General features: G+C 57.8%; 1 protein-coding gene and 1 long non-coding RNA gene across 3 annotated transcripts in view; both read left to right on the top strand.

The window, feature by feature from the left end:
• Nucleotides 1-3,349: 3,349 nt before the first annotated feature.
• Nucleotides 3,350-5,543, top strand: LOC134522943 (uncharacterized). The gene is made up of 3 exons (XR_010073180.1): nucleotides 3,350-3,515; nucleotides 3,913-4,044; nucleotides 4,471-5,543. It is a non-coding gene; the product is annotated as an uncharacterized LOC134522943 (long non-coding RNA).
• Nucleotides 5,544-11,037: 5,494 nt separating this feature from the next.
• The window catches only part of WSCD2 (WSC domain containing 2), a 31,998-nt gene continuing 23,638 nt past the window's right edge, over nucleotides 11,038-19,397 (top strand). The window contains exon 1 of one of the 2 annotated variants that reach the window (XM_063351545.1): nucleotides 11,038-11,407. The gene's annotated coding sequence lies outside the window, so the exon portion shown is untranslated. Of the gene's footprint in view, nucleotides 11,408-17,332; nucleotides 18,146-19,397 lie in introns of those variants that run through there. The other variant, XM_063351546.1, reaches the window with a different exon arrangement.

Here is a 19,397-nt window from a genome sequence, read left to right as displayed (position 1 = left end):
AATGGCACCGGTGGGAGCGGTGAATCCCAGCGGGGCTGCCCTGTGTGTCCTGCGAGTGGCAGTTTGCTGGGAAACGGTGGTGTTTGGGACATCTGCTTCCTTCCCGATTTGCAGCGAAAACCCACAAAAGCCCTCCCGTGGAAGAGCAGCGGGGGAAATGGTTTGCTTGGAGCCACCCCCCCTGCCCCGGGAGCACATCCCAGAGCGTGGCGGGTGCCACTGGGTGCCCTCGCCACCTCCCTGACCCAGCGTGACGGCAGTGATGCTGCAACGGGGTGAGAAATCACAGCCACGGCCCCCGCGGTCCTCTGCCCCCCTTCGAGGGAGAGCTTTGATAAAAGCCGCAGTGTCCCTGCTCCCACGCGGGGACCAAACCGAGCCCTCCGTCCCCCTGGGATGCGCAGCACCGCGGCTTTGCACCGTGGGGCACATTTTTGGGGACGCGGCTCCCTGGGGCGAGGGGAGCCTGGGGGATGTGGGTGTCCCCAGGCTTGGGGGGCACCGAGGGTCCCTCTGCTAGCCCCCAAAGGGAGACGTGGGCGAAGGCAGGACCTCAGCAGGCAGCTGCCTGCAGCCCTGGCGCCAACCCCAGCGTCTGCTTTCCATCCCGCCGGCACTAATGGCTCCGTGGTGAATGTGTCAGGGCTGGTTCGGGGACGATGCCGCAAACAGCGGCGGCTCCTGTCTCATCTCACACGGGGAGCTGGGGGCGGGATGGGATGGAGCTGGGAATGCTGATGGAGCTGGGAATGCTGATGGAGCTGGGGGGAGCTGTCGAGCTGGACCCCCGGGATGCTCGGTGCTGGGAGCCGGCAGCATCAGCAAGGCTGCGGGAAGCCCGGCGATGCCGCAGGGAATTCCAATCACATCACGGTGGGAGTTGGCACTGGGCAGAAAGAAGTTTGGGGAGAAATATTCCCATGTATGTACAGAAATCGTGCCAGACAAGCAGGTTTTGACAAGAAGCTGTGAACAGGTAGAGGAAAGAGAAATGCCACCGGCTTTCATCTTTATGTCTTTTTGCAATTTTTGTGTCGGAAGCGGAATTAACTTTCGAGCTGGAAAAGCACCAACCGCTGATAATTAAGCCCAAAATGCGTCGGTCTCAACGTTAGATGTCACCCACACACACACATTCAGTCCCCGGCCCTATTATTTTAAATTGATGCAATTATTCATCTTGCAGAGTAATATATTTTTTGTTCTCCAGTGCCCAGCAGACCTTAAAGCAGAACAAATGCTTTAATAAAACCGAGCTGGTGCTTCCTGGAAGCCAGAGCGCCGGGTTATTAAGAAGAGGAGCAGGTTTGGGAATCTTTAATAAATTATTGCCTAATATTTCTTTCTTGCAACATATCTATATGATTAGTAAATGTTTTCTGTTCACTGATTAACTTTGTTTATTTCTTAATTAGGTTTAGCACCGTCTGTCTCGTAGTTACGAAATAATTGTTTGATTAATGTGCTTGAATTTACATTTTCATTAAGCCCCCAAATCAGTTCTGTACCAATTAGCCACGCCGTAACATGCAGATCTGGGACATTAGAATGACAATTTTAGCCCATTAAGTAATAACTGTTATATTGATTAGTGATAATGGAGCAGAGGCAGTAAATCCACGTTCGGCTGGGTTACAGCATCCCGGGGGGTGATGCTGGGGGGGTGATGGCTGCACCCCAGCAGCACCCACAGGTGCAGCTCGCTTTTGCCACTGGTCGGTAATTAAGTGGCTTTAATTGATTCTTTCAATCTGGGATCCAGGTGAGGATGTTAGATTTAGATGCTGAGGTACATTTTCGGTTGATGCTTCAAGTCGGGGTGTGTGTGCGTGTGCGTGCGCGTGTGCGTGTGTTATTTGGGTGAGATGTGCCAAAACGTGAGTGCAGCCCGCCAGCGCCTTCCCGGGAGGCTCTGCTCCGAGTGAGCTGGGACTCTCAATTAGCAATTAGTAATGATGGTGAAATTAACACTTCCCTTTCAATGGCAATGAGCTGCGCCGGATGGGATGGGGATGGGGATGGGGATGGGGATGGGGATAGGATGGGGATGGGGATGGGGATGGGGATGGGGATGGGGATGGGGATAGGATGGGGATGGGGATGGGATGAGGAGGGGATGGGGATGGGGATAGGGATAGGGATGAGATGGGATGGGATGGGATGGGATGGGATTGGATGGGGATAGGGTGGGGATGGGGATAGGGATGGGATGGGATTGGATGGGGATAGGGTGGGGATGGGTGCTAGGACAGGAGAGCAAAGGGGGATGGGGAAACAGAGTGATGGAATATCAGACGAGGAACGGAAGCAGGAATGGGGATGAGGACAGGCAGGGGCACCAGGAGAGAGAGGGGGTTGCTGCCAAGGGGACGGCTTGGCTGCTGACCCCGAAGGAGGTGAGACAACTGCCTGCTTGTGTCAGCCACTGCCAGGGACGTGTCTGGAGATGCTTTTCCACTGGGGAGGAGGAGGAGGTGGGGGACAAACAAACCATTTTTCCAGGGGACATGCCAGCCTGCGAGGATGTGACCCTGGTACAGCTTTATAGCTAGTAACACTCCGGAAGAGCTGGTGTGAGAATGAGTTACTATATTTGCTCTCACCACAACTGTGGTGCTTTTTTTTTTGCCTTTTTTTTTTTTTTTTTTTTTTATGCTGGATTCTGCTCTCAAAAACTAGGACACAGCCATTACACGTGTCTGCTCCAAAGCTACAGTAATCTCCTGCCATCGGTCGGGGCCGGGGAGGCTGAGTGCCGGCAGCCCTCCAGCCGGAGAGCAGAGGGCACGGGTTTGCCGGGTGCCGGAGCGCTCTGTGGGCTCTGGATCCGGCACTGCCGGCAGCCCAGCCGCAACGAGGGGAGGCTGGAGGGGACGGTCACCCCCAGGGAACCCCTCGGACCTCGGCCTGTTTGTAGAGCTGGGGTTTTGCGGGACCCTGCAGCGATGCCACCCGTGCCTGGGGACCACCGGGCCGTGATGGCCACGTGTCCCTTCCTCCCTCCCACCCGCGATGCCACGGCTCTGGCCATGGCCAGCCGGCTCAGCAGAGGGGCAGGCAGCTCTAAACCAGGGTTTTTTTCCACTGAAAGTAGGTGTGTAGGTAGGAAAGCAAGGCTGTGGCATGAGTCCAGCCCTTACTAGACATTGGGGAGTCACTTGGTGCCATCACTACGGGACTTCTGTCCCTCACACGTGTCTCTCTATATACACATGTATAGAATATATACATACTTACAGCTAGGCGTTTCTTTCCCTTACAAGCCCTGTTTACACCAGTTGGTGGGCACTGCTTTGCCCGGGAAGTCCTTTCTCTTTTTCTTCCTTTTTTTTTTTTTTTAAACCAGCAATTAATTCCCTCTTGCCGGAGAGGAGAAGCACGTCCAAACGACGGCGTGTGCTCAGCTCATCTGTGACACAGATGTAACACCAACGAGGAAAAGTGAACAGCAGAAAGGAATAATAACGGCAGATGACACGGGGGGATGCTCGGGCTGTGATGGGCACTTGAAGAAGGTTGGTGTAAAAACAGGGTGGTGAGTGGCTCTGAGCTGTGCCGTGCATCGGTCCGAAAAAAGCCTTCCAGCCCTAAAACCGTGGAGTTTTTGGCTGCCCACAGTATCCCCATCCCAGGGCTGCAGGTCTCTCATGGGGATGAGGTTTTTTCCATATCTCCAATGGGAATTGCCTGCTGCAATGCCTAGAGCTACTTCCCATGTGGGCTCCAGGGTGGGAGACCTGTGGGACTGGGACCAGGACTGGGATCAATACCAGGACCAGGACCAGGGCTGTGGCTGTGCTGGGTCTCGGGCAGGTCTGGGCAGTCTGTGTTTTACCGGTGGTTAATTTTCGATGTGTCATTGGCTTTCGTCACGCCGGGGAACGGCTGAAAGAGTCATTCTCTTTCGTACAGGAACAAGCAGACCTGGTGTCCGTGGGCTTTATTCTCCCTTCGATGCATTAACACTGGCGGGAATTATCTGCAGAAGTCTCCCAGGCATCATTCGGAGCAGGGCAGCCCTCGCCGAGCTCTGCTCCCAGCCAGGTGCATAGTAGTAGTAGTAATAATAATAATAATAAATAAAATACAAGGGCCGCCTTCGAGATAAGGGGAATGGGTCTGGTGGGCACAGGCAAGGCTTGTTACTTTTGCAAGAACGGAGAGGAGAGCCGCACTTCTGCCGAGTGGCTGCTCCATCCCTCTGCCAGCTGTAATTCCCAAAATGGGGCTGGGTAAAGCCCCACGGGAGCCGTCCCCTTGCCTTTGCCCCAGCCCTTGGACGCTCCTTGCCAGCGAGGAGGAGGTCAGAACGAATCGCTCCGCTAGCAGCAATTGCCGATGGTTGCCATGCGGGAGCTGCCGGGGCAGGATGGTGGAACGGGGTGAAAATGTGGATTTTTGAAGATTGTCATGAGTTTCCGTATTCCGAGTGGGGCTCGCCTCACTGTGCCCCATCTTTTCCCCATCCAGCGGCTTCTGGAGTGCAAACCAGACCCAGGGAGGGCAAGGAGCATCTCCGGCTTCTGCTGCTCCGCCGCCACAGCGCTCGGCACCGCCTGGCACAGCACGGGGGAGCAGCCGCCTCATTTATCAGCCGGCGCTAAATGAAGATGCCGAAATCCTGTTAGCAAAGCCGCTCGAAGCGATTCGCCTCCGGAGCCGCTCCTCCGTTGAAGCGTCAGGACGAACCCGCGCGCGCAGATGGTTTCTCCGTTCTTCCCCCGGCGAAACACCTGCGCTGCCGCCCCTGCGGCGGCCCCCGCTTCGCCTCGCCTGACCCACGGTGGAGAAGCCACTGCCACGAGGACTTGGGGACCTGTTCAGCTTGGGGATGCCCCGAACCACCGGCCACCCTGGGGATGGACCAAAACCACCCCCAAAGCCACGGCCAGGAGCAGCCACGTCCGCAGGCTGAGTCTCAGCGCTTCTGGAGGGGGGGACAAACTGGTCACCGGCAAATTTACAGCCTTGATGTACGCCCTTTCCATCCATGATTGAATATCTGCAGATCTGGCCGCTGCCTGGTCCGGGGCCGGCCGCTGCCGTGGGGCGGAGGGCAGAGCATCAACCCTGCCCCTGCCCCAGCCCTTCCCCACATCCATCACAGCCCCCCCGCGAGGCGTTTAATCACACATGACCCGTGCCAGAGACCCAGCGCTGCCCCAGGACTTGCTGCAGGCATGATTCAACCCTGACGATTTATTTCCCTGCATCCCAGCCGCTCCAGTCCCAGTCATGCTGCTGCCGTCCCCTCTGCGCAGAGCGGATCCCCCGGGGTGGGCGCTGCGGGGGGACCCCGGGCAGGTCCGTGCAGACCCTCCAACGGGCATGAAAATTCCCTCCCTCAAACACTTTTGACCCAAAAGCCAGAGGTTTGTGGGGCAGGAAGGAATTCTCACCCTGGAGAAGCTGCTCGCTGAGGGCCGCAAGAAAGGGTTTGGTGATGCCTGCTATGGCAGCCCCCCCCCGGCACCACCGCGGCACAGCCCGGCACCCACGCCTGGGGCTCACCGGGCAGCTTGCAAGCTACCAACCGTGAAAGACAAAACCAGATCCATCCATTAATGGGAAGAAATTAAAATAAAATCTCTTTTTGAACTTGAAGGGGTGGTGCTGCTCTGGCCTGTGCCGTCGCGCAGGCTGCGGGGACGTGGGCTGCGGTGCTGCTCTCAGGACGTCTCCCCGATACTCATGAAGCCTCGGGACACCCCCCGGGAGGTATTTTCATCTGCATTTTAGACCGGACCGGCCCAGAAAAATGAAGCGCTGGGCCCAAGGTTGGGGGTGGCAGCCCCATCGACTGCAAAATGCCCCGTCCCGGTGAATTCCTGCACCGCTTCTTGCTTTGTATTTAGGGGACAAACAGCCCTCGCTGGGGATGCTTCGGGGTTGGGCTGCGTGAGGACGGTGCTGCCCCGTGGGAGCCCTGTCGGGGTTCCCCCGTGGGGTGCGTCAGCTCAGCCTGTCCCTGAAGGAGGACGGGGCGGCTGGTGTCGGCGCCCATCCCGCCGCCCATCCCACCTGGAGAGCCCGGATTCCCACATTTCCTCTCCTCCCTGGCGGCAGAGCTCCCCGGGGAAACCGCCAAAGCTGGCTCCCATTTGCCCAGCGCCTGCGTGGGTGAGATGGGGATGGTGCCCCCCCCCAGCTTCCCCGACTCTGCCCCGGCACTGGGGGGCAGCGGTCACTCCCACAGCCATAGCAGCGCTCGGGGCGGCATCTCCCACCCCCCCCGCAGCCCCCCACCCACACCACCCAGATAAGCACTCCCGGGGCTGTGGGGCTGTCAGCTCCCTCCCCTTTTCATGGAATGGGGGGACGTGGCAGGATCCGGCCAGAAATGCACGGCCTGCAGAGCCCCGCAATGCAGAGCTGCTGCCCGCACTCTCGCATGTGCCCCGAATCGTCCCCTCCTGCCCCAAACCATCCCCTTCTGCCCCAAAAATGTCCCCTCCTGCCCCAGGCCAGCGTGGCAGCACAGTCGCGGAGCGTTGGCTTTGGATAATTTATTAGTAGGGCAATCTGATTTATGCCCCGCTCCCCCGGGTCCTGCTGACAAATGAGATGTTGTATTTCAGGAGTTTATCCTGGGGAACAAATAAATAAACAAGAGAAATGGAAACCTCATGAATTTTTTTTAAAGAGCTTATCAAAATCTTTTTCTTGCCCCTTTTTCCAAAGGGAGAATGGCTGAAAGGGGAAATATCCCCTCCATCTGCATTCTCTGCACTTCTTTTCCCTTCAATCTCTTAATCCTCTTCCTTCCAGCTTTAATCCACACGGTTGCCTCTTTCTTGTTTGGGTTTGCTTTGTTTTGTTTTGTTTTTTTTATTAATTCCTCCCCCTCCCCCCCCCTCCAAATAATCAGAAAAACAACACCAAGACGCCAGAGGCGCGTGTCCATCCTCCTGGCCCCGTGGCTGCGGCGAGCGTCCCCAGAAGCCTGGCTCAGCGATACAACATCCCCCTTCCTTTTTTTCACTTCTCTTACCCTAAAATGACACCATCCCCACCTCCCCCCAAATTTTGCAGCCACGGGGTATTTCTTGAGCTTGCAAACAGCAGGGCTTGGGCAGCCCTCGCTGCCTGCACCGGGAGAGCAGGTCCCTCCTGGGAGACTCACACCACCTTCGCCGGCATCCTAATGAGTTAATTAAGAAAAATCAGGACGAGAGAGGTGCGAGCCCTCAGGGGATGGTTACTGGGAGACGCATTCTCTGGGAGATGCTGGAAATGTTCCCGTCGGGTCCCAGGGGAGTGTGGCCACGCAGCTGCTTCCCAGGGGGCCAGGGAGATGTCAGCATTGCGGCGGGCGGGGGGGGGACACCTTCGAGCATCTCCTGGCTGCTGGAGGGGGACCACATTTCGCATGGCTCCCCATGCAAAAAAGGCAGCAGAGCCGCTTCACAATATTTCCCCCCCCACCCCCTGCCCCCAGATGCCAAGGGCTGCTCCATCCTTTCCAGTGCCCAGGATGGTGTCGGGGATGCGAGCGATGCTCAGGGTGCTGCGGCTCGCACACACCTCCTGCCTCCCGCCCCCCCCGCAGACCCCCAAACTTGCCCCCGCAAGCAGTTAAAAACCGCTGGGGCAACCCGGCCTTGCCCCCATTTCAGCTACTTCGGCTTGCTCCTGCCAAAGTCGTAACGACGGAAAATGTAAATGAAAAAGAAGCGGAGGAAAGGCATCGGCATTGCCAGCAGAAGCACATTAGTTTGCAGCGTTGGTTATTTCTGGGCTCGCGCTCTCTATTTTCCCCCCCCACCTTGCTCAGGTTGGCCAAAGCGGAGACAAGCACCGAGAGCACGAGATTTTTCTGAATATTGACTTTTAATCAGCTGCTTCCCGACAAACCAGCCCAGCTCCCCCCGGCATTGAAACCTCTGGGAAAGCGGGGATTGCAGGCACATCTTCCACCCCCTGGGAGGTGGGACGCCCAGGAGGAGCACACTGGGGGGCTCAGTGTGGATATAAAGAAGTAAATGACTCAAATGAGGCTCTTTATCTTGCTGTTCCATGGATGCCACCACCTTAGTAGCCCAGTGCAAGCACCGGCTTCATCCTCAGGAGGAAGGCAGAGCCTTGTGCCACTGGCAGCTGGAGCGCCCCGGGTTTGGGATGCTGCTGCAGCATCACCCACCTGCAGACGCCTTGGGCTTGAGCATCCCCATCCCAGCTGGATCCCTCCTGCTGCTGCCATGGGGATGCTGGAAACCAGGGGGAGAGAAAACCCTTTCAGCTGCACCCCTGCACACAACTCCCCCTCCCCAGGTAAAAAATTGGCTGGGTAAAAAATTGGCTGCTAAAAAGTTGACATTTCAAATCACAAAAGGACCAAAATGTGGCTTCAAAACCCAAACTTGTTTTTCTAGATCCCGGCTCATTAGTGGCTCAGAGCAAGAAGGCAACAAGCGACCCATTTAAATTGTAGATTCTGACCTTTATGCTTAAGATCTTTTCAGACATCCTCCTGTTTACAGCTTTTTTTTGTGCTGGCACTTCATAATCCTCAAAATGAGATTTTAGGCAGCTTTTTTTACTATTACAATGCACCGCATCCTCTTCCCCCCCCCCGCCCAGGCCCCGCTGCTGACGAGCCCTCCTGAGACAGCCTGGGTAATTAGAAGTTTCTGAGCAGACCCATAAACGAGGGCTGCAGCCTGCTGCCTTGGTGGGGAGGAGGGGGCAGCTGCTCCAGTGTCCCCACTGCAGTGGGGACCTGGCATTTGCCCCGAGCCCTTATGCAATGAAAGTCACCCCGGTGCCAGGGCACAGAGCGCCCTGGGCTGCGCTCCCCTGGATAAGGCTCTTTGCAGGAACCTCGGCAGCCGCTTCTGGCTCAAAACCCGACATCCCTGACGTAGGGATTTATTTGGTGACACTGGCACTTGGGAACACTTAAGACCAATGTCAAAAGTCCCCTGGCGATAACCTTGATGCCCTTAAGGTGAAAAACACCCTGTAGAACCTTCTGGTTCAGCATCGCCGGGAGCAGCTCAGGCTGCTGGGTGCGATCTGGATGTTTGCATCAAGGTCAACAAGGAAAATCTAGTTGGTGTTTCAGGAGGGTCCCTGACCGCTCCCGGGGCAAGCCTAGCCCAGAACAAGCGAAATAAAACAGTCTTTGAAAGTTATTTTTGCGAGCGCTATTTTAAACCGGTGACTCTAATTTTTTCCCCCGCACCCGTCAAAATGGCTGTTGAGCAGCTAATCTGCCAGAGCCGGCCAAATTCTTGTTTCTGGGGCCTGTGTGCGCTGCAAGAACCCACAGGCATGTGCTGGCATTGCTCAGCTGCTTCCCTCCCTGTTCTCCCTCTCCTGCCTGCAGCACCCTCCATGCATGTATCTGCTCTCCACGCACACTCCAGCCCCGAGCCCTCCAGGGTACGGGAGGAGCTTTAAAGAGAAGCCAAGGAGGTATTTGCAGGAAGCAAACTTTGCTGTGACGGATGCTGGTCCAGGGGGAAGGCCCCGCGCATCCCATTAGGAGACATGGAATTGCAAACCCCCCATTGGGCAGCTGCGGAGGAGACAAATCTGTTTTTATAAAATGCAAGAGAGGATTGCTGGTTTTGTGGGGAAAATGGCTCCGTTTGGAAGCAGAGAAAGCCCTCGGGCGGTGGGACCCACCGACCGACCCAGCGTGGGGCTCCCCGGGGAGGGCACTGCCTGGCTGCTGCTGCCGTCCCCAGCCGATGGCAGGTCTCATCTCCCCCCAGTGCCCCCCAGTCCCCTACAGCCTCGGCCGGAGGGAGGGAGCGCTGCCGGGGCGTTTGCATGACCAAACCCAAGAAACCTAGTAGCGGGAGGATAAAAATAGTACAAACGGTTCTTCAGCCCCCAGCCTGGAGCTGAGGCAGCGCTCGCCAGCCTGGTTTCCTATGGAAACGAGCGGCCTCGATCCATGCGCCTGCCTGCGCCTGCCTGCGCCTGCCTGGGGCAGTTTCGGATGGCTCCTTGCACATGGATGCTCTCGCTTCCCACATGGATGCTCTCGCTTCCCGCACGGACCGAGCTGAAGCTGCAGTTTCCCTCGGCGGGGACAGCAGCAGGATCCGTCTCTCCCCTCAGCTGCTGCTTTCCCGAAATTCCTGGCCTCCCCACGGTTGGCTTCGGGAGCAGAAGCTGCCAGTGGGATGCCAGGATGCAGGAACCCCAGGAAATCACAGCTTGGGCACATCGCTGGGGTCCCCCTGCTCCCCTGGGGTCAGCTGGGTACGTCGCCTGGAAAAATGCCACCCTCTGAGCCTGTACCCCTGTCGGCACGAAGATGCTGGCGGGAGAAGGATCCATGGCCGCTGAAGGTTGCTGTCTTAATCACGTTAAGGCAGGGGTATTTTCTCTAGATCCTTTTTTAATTATCTCCTCCTGACCCAGAGGAACTCGGTGTGTGCCGCGGCCTGGAGTGCCGGGAGAGCGGGAGGCAGCCGGGAACACTGCGGAGGCAGCACCGGGCAGGCGACGGAGCTTCCAGCTGCCACCAGCACACCCTAAAAATCTGCCTCCCCCCCTCAGTGCTTAAAATTGCCAAGAGAAGGGGGGGTGCGTGGAATCCTCTCTCACATTAATCACTATACGATCGTAATTTTTCCTATTCCCAGAGTCGGGAAGTTTTCATATTCATGGATATGACACAAATATAGATAAAAATAAAAATTTATATATATGAAAAATATGTGCTTTTTTTTTTTTTTTTCTTGCTAGCCCTGTTCAATGAATCTCTGGCTGGACCCTTGTGCCAGGGCTCGGGGCAGCGCTGGGGTCGGGACGGGGTCCCCGTGGCGTGTGTGTGGGGGGGGGCGCTACAGCATCACCCTCCGCCCCCTCAGCATCCCTTGCCCTTGAGCGCACCGGCGGGGCCGGGGCTGGCCGGGAGCCGCTTTTCCGTCACCAACCTCATTCCCAAACAAGAGAAAAAAAAAAAAAAAAGGAAAAAAAAAGGGGGAAAAAAAACCAAAACGAAGCGGGGAGGCGGGATGAGACGCGGGGCGGGGGGGGCGGTAGGGGGGGCGGTTCGGGGGCTGGAGGGAGGCGGGAGGGAAGGGGTTAAGCGGCAGGCAGCGCTGCAGGCCGGCGGATGGAGCGGAGCCGCAGCGGAGCTGGATGGAGACGTTAAGTAACGGCGCCCGGGAGCGGCTCCCGGCAGAACCGAGGGGCAGCCGCCGGGCCGGGCCCCCCCCGCGGCCGGCAGCATGAGCGGAGCCCCGGCGGCGGGGCAGGGCCGGCGGGGGCGGTGGCAAGGGGGCACGGCGGGGGCCGAGACGCAGTGAGACACCCCCCCACACCCCGGTGTGTCCGTCCCCCGTCCCCCCCCCCCCAACCTCCACCGGCCCCGCCGCTCCCGGGGGCGGCCGGCGCATGGAGCGGCGGCGGCGGCCGGGCCGGCGTGGGAGAGCGCCCGGTGCGGGTAGGAAACGGCGGGGATGGAGGGGAGAGGGGGGGTCGGGGGGTTCCGCCGCGAAGTTGGGCTGCGGGGAGGGGGCATCCGCGCTGCGGGAGGCGGGGGACGGGTTAAAACCTGGGGAAATAAAGAAAAAAAAAAAAAAAAGGCGAAAAGCGCAACACATGAAGCGGCGCGGGGGGGGACGGACGGGGACGACGGAGAGAGCCCCCAGCCCGGGGCGGGGGGACCCCGGCGGAGGACACCGAGCCGGGGGGCGGGGGGGGGGGGGGGGGTGTCGGCTCGGTGGGGATGTGCGTGGGAAGATGCGGGCTGCGTGTGTGGGGAAGTTCGGGAGGAGATGGGGGGAGCTTGCCGGCGCCCCGGAGGTTAAGGATGCTTTGCGGGAGTTGTTAATAATTCTCGCCTTGGCAGAGATTTTTCGCTCTGGGTTCTGCTGCTTTCCGGAGGGTTGCTCGCTTCGGAGGGGAGCGGGAGGCAGGCGGGGAGAGAGCCCTCCTCCTCCTCCCGAGACTTTGTGCAGGAACATCTCGGCTGGGGAAATGGGGAGAGATGGTAATCCCTCCAAATACACCTCCCCTATTTGTTTTCTTCTTTCGATATCCATGCTGGCAACCTATTGGAATATTTTAATATAAAATAAAAAAAAAAAATAATGCGTGCAGGAAAAGCAGAGGCAGTTGGAGAACCGCATGAAGGTTACCTTGAGCTGAGCATTAGAAACCATTTTTTCCGTGAAGGCAGGATTAAATAAAGTTTCTCGGCAATCCGGAGCCGGGAAGTGTATTCTGGCAGCGGGGACCCTGGGGTGTCCCCACCCAGCCTGGCCCCCTCCCACCTGCTCCTTCCCACCCTGCGAGTGCCGTAACCTTCCCCTCTCCAGGGATTTTTCCCGAGTTATCCTTTATAACCGCTGTCCCTTCCCTGGGCTCAGGAAACCACTCGCCTGGCTGGGTGGTGAGTGCCGGCTGGCCCTTGTTCTGTCTGACACCGCTAAGCACAAGGGGCTCCTCCAAGCCGAGTTTCATTAGAAGTTATTATTATTTATTGTATGCACTGCTCGTCACAGGCCTGGCGGGGGGAGCAGTGTGCGGCCAGGGAGAATTCCCCATGGGGTTTTGCTCAGCTTTTGGATGGCTTCCCCAGAGCCCTGTGCCCGTGGAGGCGAGTCCAGCCTTGCGGCAGCAGGGTCTGGCACAGCTCATCCCTGCCCAAATCTCCCCCCTGGCTTTGGGTCCCTTTGCACCGGGTCTCATCGGTATCTCTTTGCAGCCTGGCCGGGCAGATGGGGAAGCTTTGCTTCTTCTAACCTCCCGTCCCCCAAGTCCTCAGTCACCTCGAGCCGTGCAGGGACCTGGCTCTGCTTTGGGATAGAAATCTCTGTGCTCCGGTACCTCCTTTGTGATGTGCTGGTCCCCTCTGGAGCCCGGAGCTCAGCCTGGGACAGGGGGACAAGCATGGGGCAGGGGGACCTGCTGCTCAGTGCTGCTCAGTGAGGAGCGAGACATCCACCTCGCTGCTGGGGACATCCATCACCCCGGTTGGGATGGAAATCTCGGGCGCCTGGGGGGAGCAGGGGCTGGCTCTCACTAGCACAATCCTAGGCCATGTGGGGGGACCCAGGGGAATACATCAGAGGGCCGGGATGCAATCTGCGGAGCCGATTGCTCTCTCTGGATTTGCAGTCTTCATGGGAAAGGCAGATCTCTTCCCAAACTGGGCCTCCGTCTCCCTCGTGCAGCAGGATGCAATGCTGCTGGGTGTGTGGGGAAAGAAAGAAATCAGCCCCCCCCCCCCCCCGCCCCGGGAAAGGAGGCTTTAAACCAAGGGCTGCAAGAAATAATCTTTCTCATTATATTAATTTAAATAGGCTGCAGAAGGCATTGTCTGCTGCTTGAAAAGCTGTTTTTCTTAATTGCCCCAGCGCTGCGTATAATCCCAGATTACCGAGGGCTGAGCGAAGTCTCCATGGCAGAGACCTGCAGGAGCTGAGCGTGGGCTTTACAGGCAAATTAGTTTTGGCTCTTCCCTGTCTGAAAGTCTCGTGGGGATTAATCATGGACCAAACGAGCCTGGCCCTTCCGCAGCGCCCATGGAAGGTGTTTCAGTAGGGCTGAGCCACCCTCACGGCGGGGGCCACACATCCCAGCTCCCAACGGATGGCCCCCATGGACCTCATCATGGTCTGTATGGGATTTATGCCGCTATGTGTACCACAAGGGGGGGGTCCTGTAGGTGCTGCTGGTGGGGTGCAGCAGGGTTTCCCCTGGGGCATCTCCCCTTGGCTTGTGGCAGCTGAGTCTCCTCACCTCCCGTGAATCCAAGAGCCAGGACTGGCTCTGCTGCACAAAACCTCAGGATAAAGCCACGCTACTTGGCTGCTCCGGTTTGACCGCGGGGTTGGTTCCTCATTGTTAAGGACAAGGAAGAAAAAACCAGCAGTGTCGCGACTTTCTCTGAAATGAGGAGTCCGTGGGCTCGGGCTGTGGTTCAGGGTTGCTTTGCCACCGTGACAGGGATGGTGCAGGTGTCTGCGCTTGCCGAGGTGGCCGGGATGCTCGCAGGGCCAGCGGGTCCCCAGACTGTGCCCACTGGGGCAGGATAGGGCCCAGCCGGCTGCAGGAGTGGCTGAAGGCTTTGGGGACGATGAGAGGTGCCTCCTCCAGAGCCACATTGCACCTGCAAGAGGCCAACCCTCATATCCTAAACCTCGTCCTCCCTGGCTGCTGGAGGCAGTGGAAGGCAGCATTTGGTCTGGGGGGGGCTTTGCTGAGCCAGCAGCTGGCTGGGATCCGGCTGTGTCTCCCTGGGGGACAGCCCCTGCCTTCTTCCCACCCTCCTCCTCCTCCTCCTCGCCCAGTTGGGAGCAGCCCCGTGTGAGCGCGCATCCCCCCCCCGGTGCATGTCTCGGCTCGCTAAGTCTTATTGAAAACCATAACTGGATTGTGCAGACAGGGCATAAAATACCTAGAACATAATACATATTAAAACTCATTAGGTTAAGCCCATTTACAGATACACAGCGTCGTCTGAATGAAGTTAAATCACCTTTTTCCCAGGGTTTAAGTGTCGGAAGGGTGCCGCGGGCAAGGATGGCGAGAAGGGGGAGAGGGAGCGCAGACCCTGTGGCAGTCCGAGGAGCATCCCTGAGTGTCACCAGGACCTCCCCGGGGTGACTTCTCCCAAATACCGCTGTATGTCACCACCAACACAGGCCTGACACTGTTCACATCCAAAAGGAGCTCCTATTCTGGTCTTGCAAGGAAAAACTTGGAAATAATGGGAAAATAGAGACTTGTCAGCATTGCATGTGGGGATGGGGCTGATGCCGGCAGCAGGGATGCTCGGGGAGGGATGTCAGGGGCTGGCGGGGATGCGGCAGGCGAGGGTTGCGCTGGATTATTTGTTTCTATTGCTGAAGGCAAAGACGGCTCCTGCCTGGTCCCCGCTGCCCGCCCTGCGTGTGGCTCTCCAGATGCAATTAGCCACGGTAGCAAATGAGGGAGCTCCCCGCTCCTTCCACAAACAGGTTCCGGCCCTGCCAGAGGAAACCCAAGTACTGGCAGATGGGATAATGCTGATGGAGAGAGTCAGATAAGACGCACGCGCTTGGGGTTGTTGCAGATTAATTAAAATAATAATAATAATAATGCTGTAATATAAGGTGCATTTCAGCAGCTGGGACGGGGATACTGGCTACAATGGCTGCAGCATCTCTGCTGTGCCGGCTCATTTAAATCATCCCACCGATTCCCCGGTATCCTCTGCCTTCCTAAATCTCCGGAATGCACGGCTATTTCCTTCTCTGCCGGTGGCATCGTGGCGTGTGCTTTTTGAAATGATTCATGGCTTAAAACATTTTTCTTTATGAGCCGCTTTCACCGTTGCAAGGGGAATTCATCCTACAAGAGGCTGGAACGGGCTTTGATGTAATTGCATGTGGAGGAACAGGGCGCAAAGCGAAAAAAAAAAAAAAAAAAACAACAACAAAAAAACCCCCCACAAAACCAACCATTTTGGCTCCGCTTGGGCCATAAGCAAAATAACATGGGGAGGCGAGCGGAAGCAAGCGGAGCCCCGCAAGCTCCTGCCTGCTGCAGAGGTGGGATTACCTGGAAATCAGTCGCCTGAAGTCCACTGCGTTTCTTTGCTTTCAGGGGCTGCTGCGCTTTGGCTGGGATGTGATTCGGGAGCCCCTCGGCTGCCCCGTGGCAAATCCCTGCCCCCTGCCACCCGACGGCTGCGGGGTCCGGGTGGGATGCGCATCCCCTGGGCGCGGGTCTGGGGCCTTTGTGGGAGTTTGCAATCCCAGGTAGCTCAACAGCAAACATTGTAATATTTAAAAATGGGGTTAAAGTCGCTTAAATACGCTCGGTTAAATAAAATAGCCCTTCTGGGATGTGCTTCACGCCCTGGGCTTCTCTGGTCGTTTTTGGTGCGTTGACATCACCTGGGGCAGGATCCAGCCCGTCACCCTGGGGCTTATTTATAACTCAGCCCCTCGCAGAAACGGGGCTGGTGCGCGGCAGGTTTTCATCCTCTGGAGAGCGGAGGCGGCGGGAGCGCTAATAGGAGGCTCTGCAATTAGCACGGCCCCGTTTCTGTGGATCTCGAGGCCTTTTACAGACGTTAATCAATTAGTCTGGGGCAAATTTGTCCCCCTGGAGCGAAGGATTTGTGGTATCTCCGGAGCTTGGTGCCTCGTTGCCCGGCTGGGCTTGGGGCTGCGGCTTCCCCTTGCCCTGGGCAAGTGCTGAGACTGTTGATAAATCTCCTCCAGAATACTTAAAAATCAGGTTTTGCCCCTAAGTGAGAAAGTCAGCCACCTAATTTCAGTCTAAACCCCTCCATCGATTCCCAGCGAGGAGGAATTTACAAACCTTTGGAAATCCTGCACAGAAATCTATCAGCGGGTGGGCAAGTCTCACTCTGGATTTACAAATCGGGCCAATAAATCCCAAATAGGAGTTTTTTCCTTTGCTTATCTTGGTGGTCTGGCCTATGGAAGGGATGTAAAAGCTCCCCAGCGAAGTACATGCCTGGGGAGCATCTCACTGCTGAGGAAGAGGTGCCAGATCCCCAGGGAGAGCCGCGTCCCGGGGCAGGGACGGAGCAGCCACCGCTTGCTGTGACACCCCAAAGCTGCCGAGTCAGCTGTTTTTAAGCACACGTGAACCTTTCCTGCACACCCCTCCCAGCGGAGAGGATGCACTAACCTGTTTCTCAGCAGAGTTAAGAGAGGGAGCAGCTGAATAAATAAACTTGGCTTCAGTTTAAAGGCAGCCGACTGCTCGGTGTGCTCGGCTCGCCCCCGGAAGGGGTGATCAGTGGGTGCTGGGTGCTCCGGGGGTGATGCATCAGATGGTCCAGACGTGCCCTGCTGCGATGGAAACCTTGATTTTTCAACATCCCAGTTTAGCTCGGTTTTGTTCCCAGCAGTAGCGGTATTTAAATTCAGCCCGATGCAGCTCATTTGCTGCTTCTGTTTTTAATTTAAGAGTGAGGAAGGGTGAAAATGCATTTTCATGGGGCTGAAGAAGAAGATGGCAGGTTTGCCCGGCAGCTCGAGTTGCCCAGCTTCTCCCCAGGCAGCGATGCCGGGCTCCCGCTGCAGGACACTCTGAGGGATGGAGGCAGAAAGGCTGGAGGGATGCCAGCACCAAGGGTGCCCGGTGCCCCAGGGTGTTCCTGCCGGTGTCACTGGTTGGTGCCGTCACCCGCTGCCTGCACCGGGGAGGCGCAAGCGTGTGAATCTGCAGGAGCTGCTCCGCAGTGGCAGCAGTCACCCATTGCTGGCATCCCGTGGAGCCAAGGGCAGGGATGGAGGGGCTTTCTGAGAAGGCACGCGGTCCCCGCACCGAAGTGGGTGGCTTTTGGGTGAGAGCAGGTCCAGGGAGCGTGCCAGGCGCTGGATCCTGCACGGGGTCCTGCAAAACTCTGCATTTCCAGACCCCAGCCGAGGCTTGTTGGGGAGAAGCTGTGCTGTGCACCCAAGGGTGCTCGGCAGGGTGCAGGACCATGCTGTCCCCCATGGGACCGAGGTGAGTGCCTGTGTCACAGCCCTCCGGCGGGACAGGGGCCCCCCGGGCACCTCGCCCTGTTGTGGTCATTAGACTCCATCCCATCCCTCCGTCTTTTAAAGCCCTATTCTTTCCCTGTCCCTCTGATAAGAAATGCTAATGAGGGGATGAAATTGGATAGTTCGGTCGCCTTCTCCTCCTAATGGAACTCTTGTGTTCGTTAATTTGCTGTTTTTAATGGGCTGATTGTTCTCCTGTGCTGGGGGAGCCACGTGAGCCCTTCAGTGTGTTTCGCCGTGGTCAGATGTGAGGTGGTGCTTGAAGGCAGCTGAACCTTGGCGCTCAATAATTGCAGAGCAATTTGGAGACAAGACCCAAATGTATAATTTATCGGCGCTTCATTCATCCCGGTCCCGAGCGGTGGCGGAGGTGCCTGCGCCGCTCGGCGGAGCCCGCCCGGGACCCGTGTCCACCTCCCCACGCACTGGCTCTGCGCGGGGTGCGTGTCGGGGGAGGGGGGAGAGAAACCTTGCAAATTAATGAGGATTTCCTTGGCCCCGGAGCAAGTAATTGCAGAGCCCCAGACCTGCCGAGCTCTCCTGCTTTCTGCCGGCCTCGGTACTGCTGCCACCGCAGAGGGAGGTGGGCCAGGCGCGGAGCGATGCTCAGACGGACATCCCGCTGCCGGGATGAGGATTTCGGTTCTTGGCAGGAGCGTGGTGAGGTAGGCGAGGAACCAGCTCCCCCCTCCATCCCAGCTGAACCCGCTGACTGCTTATAATGGTGCGAAGTGCCTGGGAGATGTCGTCCCCCCCTCCCCAACCTGGCTGTGCCGTGCTTTGGCTCTGGGTGCCAAGGGGGGCTGGGGGAGCAGGGAGGGATGTTCCAGCCCCGGCACTGCCAGCCCGGGGGAGCTTTCCAGCCACACAACTCCCCGGGGCTGGATCCATGCCCTGGCACTGGGGCAGAGGCAGAGCCCAAGCCCAGTCGGGCAGCGGGGGGGCGGGATGCGACCCCTTGGGGACACTGGCCGTTGCATGCTGCGCTGGGGATGGGGACCCGTGAGGTCCAGCCGAGGTGGCTGGTCCTTCCACCCCAATGCTGCTGCACCAGGGAGGTGAATCCATCCTTACAACCCGGGGAGGGCTGGTGGGGTGCACGGAGCAGCGTTGTGGGGTGTTGCTGCCACCCCCCATCCTGGATGGCCACCAGCAGGGCAGGGACCCCCAGGCAGCCCCCCGATGTCCCAGGCCTCTGTCGATACGGGCAGCATTGGTGCCAGCTCTATTTGCCACACTTGTTGTTTGTAAACCCTAGCCAGCGAGGGAGCCGTAAGCCGAGCACATTATCTCCTCTGGACAATTAGCAGAAGCATTAATGGAATATATGCAAATGTGCAGTAATTGACCTGCGACTCCGCAGTTCATGATGGAGAAGGATGAGCTCCAGATGGCTTAATGATAGTAATTTAAGCCCCTTCTTTATATGCCGTGCTTCCTTGCCATAGCCTGGCAGGACCAAGCCCAGGCAGGGAGGAGGGTGGGTGGCAGCGGGGACACTGGGGACAGCCCTAAGGTGTCCCATTTGCACCCCAGCAGCGTCCCAAACCGCCCCATATTCTGCGCCTGTATAAAGCCGTGGGAAGGTGGGTTGAACAGCAACTCGTGCTTGTGCCATGAGTTCCTGTGGGCTGCTGGCCAGGGAGCGTGGGAGAGTAGCCAAGCGCCAACAGGTCCGTGGGACCACCGGGCTGGGGGATGCTCGCCCACCTGGCTGTGCCAGGCTGCTGCCTGCACCTTCATCCTGCCACGGAGGTGCCTGCAGATGCAAAAGCCCGAATAGCAAGCAGTCTTCTTGCTCAGCTGCTGCTCCAAGTCTACTCAGCCTTTACTCAGGCTGCGTCGGCCGCAGTCGTGGTCGGGGAGGGGGCGGTTTGGGGGAGCCCGTGGGGCTCATGCCCCACCAGCAGTCTGCCC

The sequence above is a fragment of the Chroicocephalus ridibundus genome, chromosome 13, assembly GCF_963924245.1.
Source record: "Chroicocephalus ridibundus chromosome 13, bChrRid1.1, whole genome shotgun sequence".
NCBI lineage: Eukaryota > Metazoa > Chordata > Aves > Charadriiformes > Laridae > Chroicocephalus > Chroicocephalus ridibundus.
This window is presented reverse-complemented; position numbering and strand designations above follow the sequence as displayed.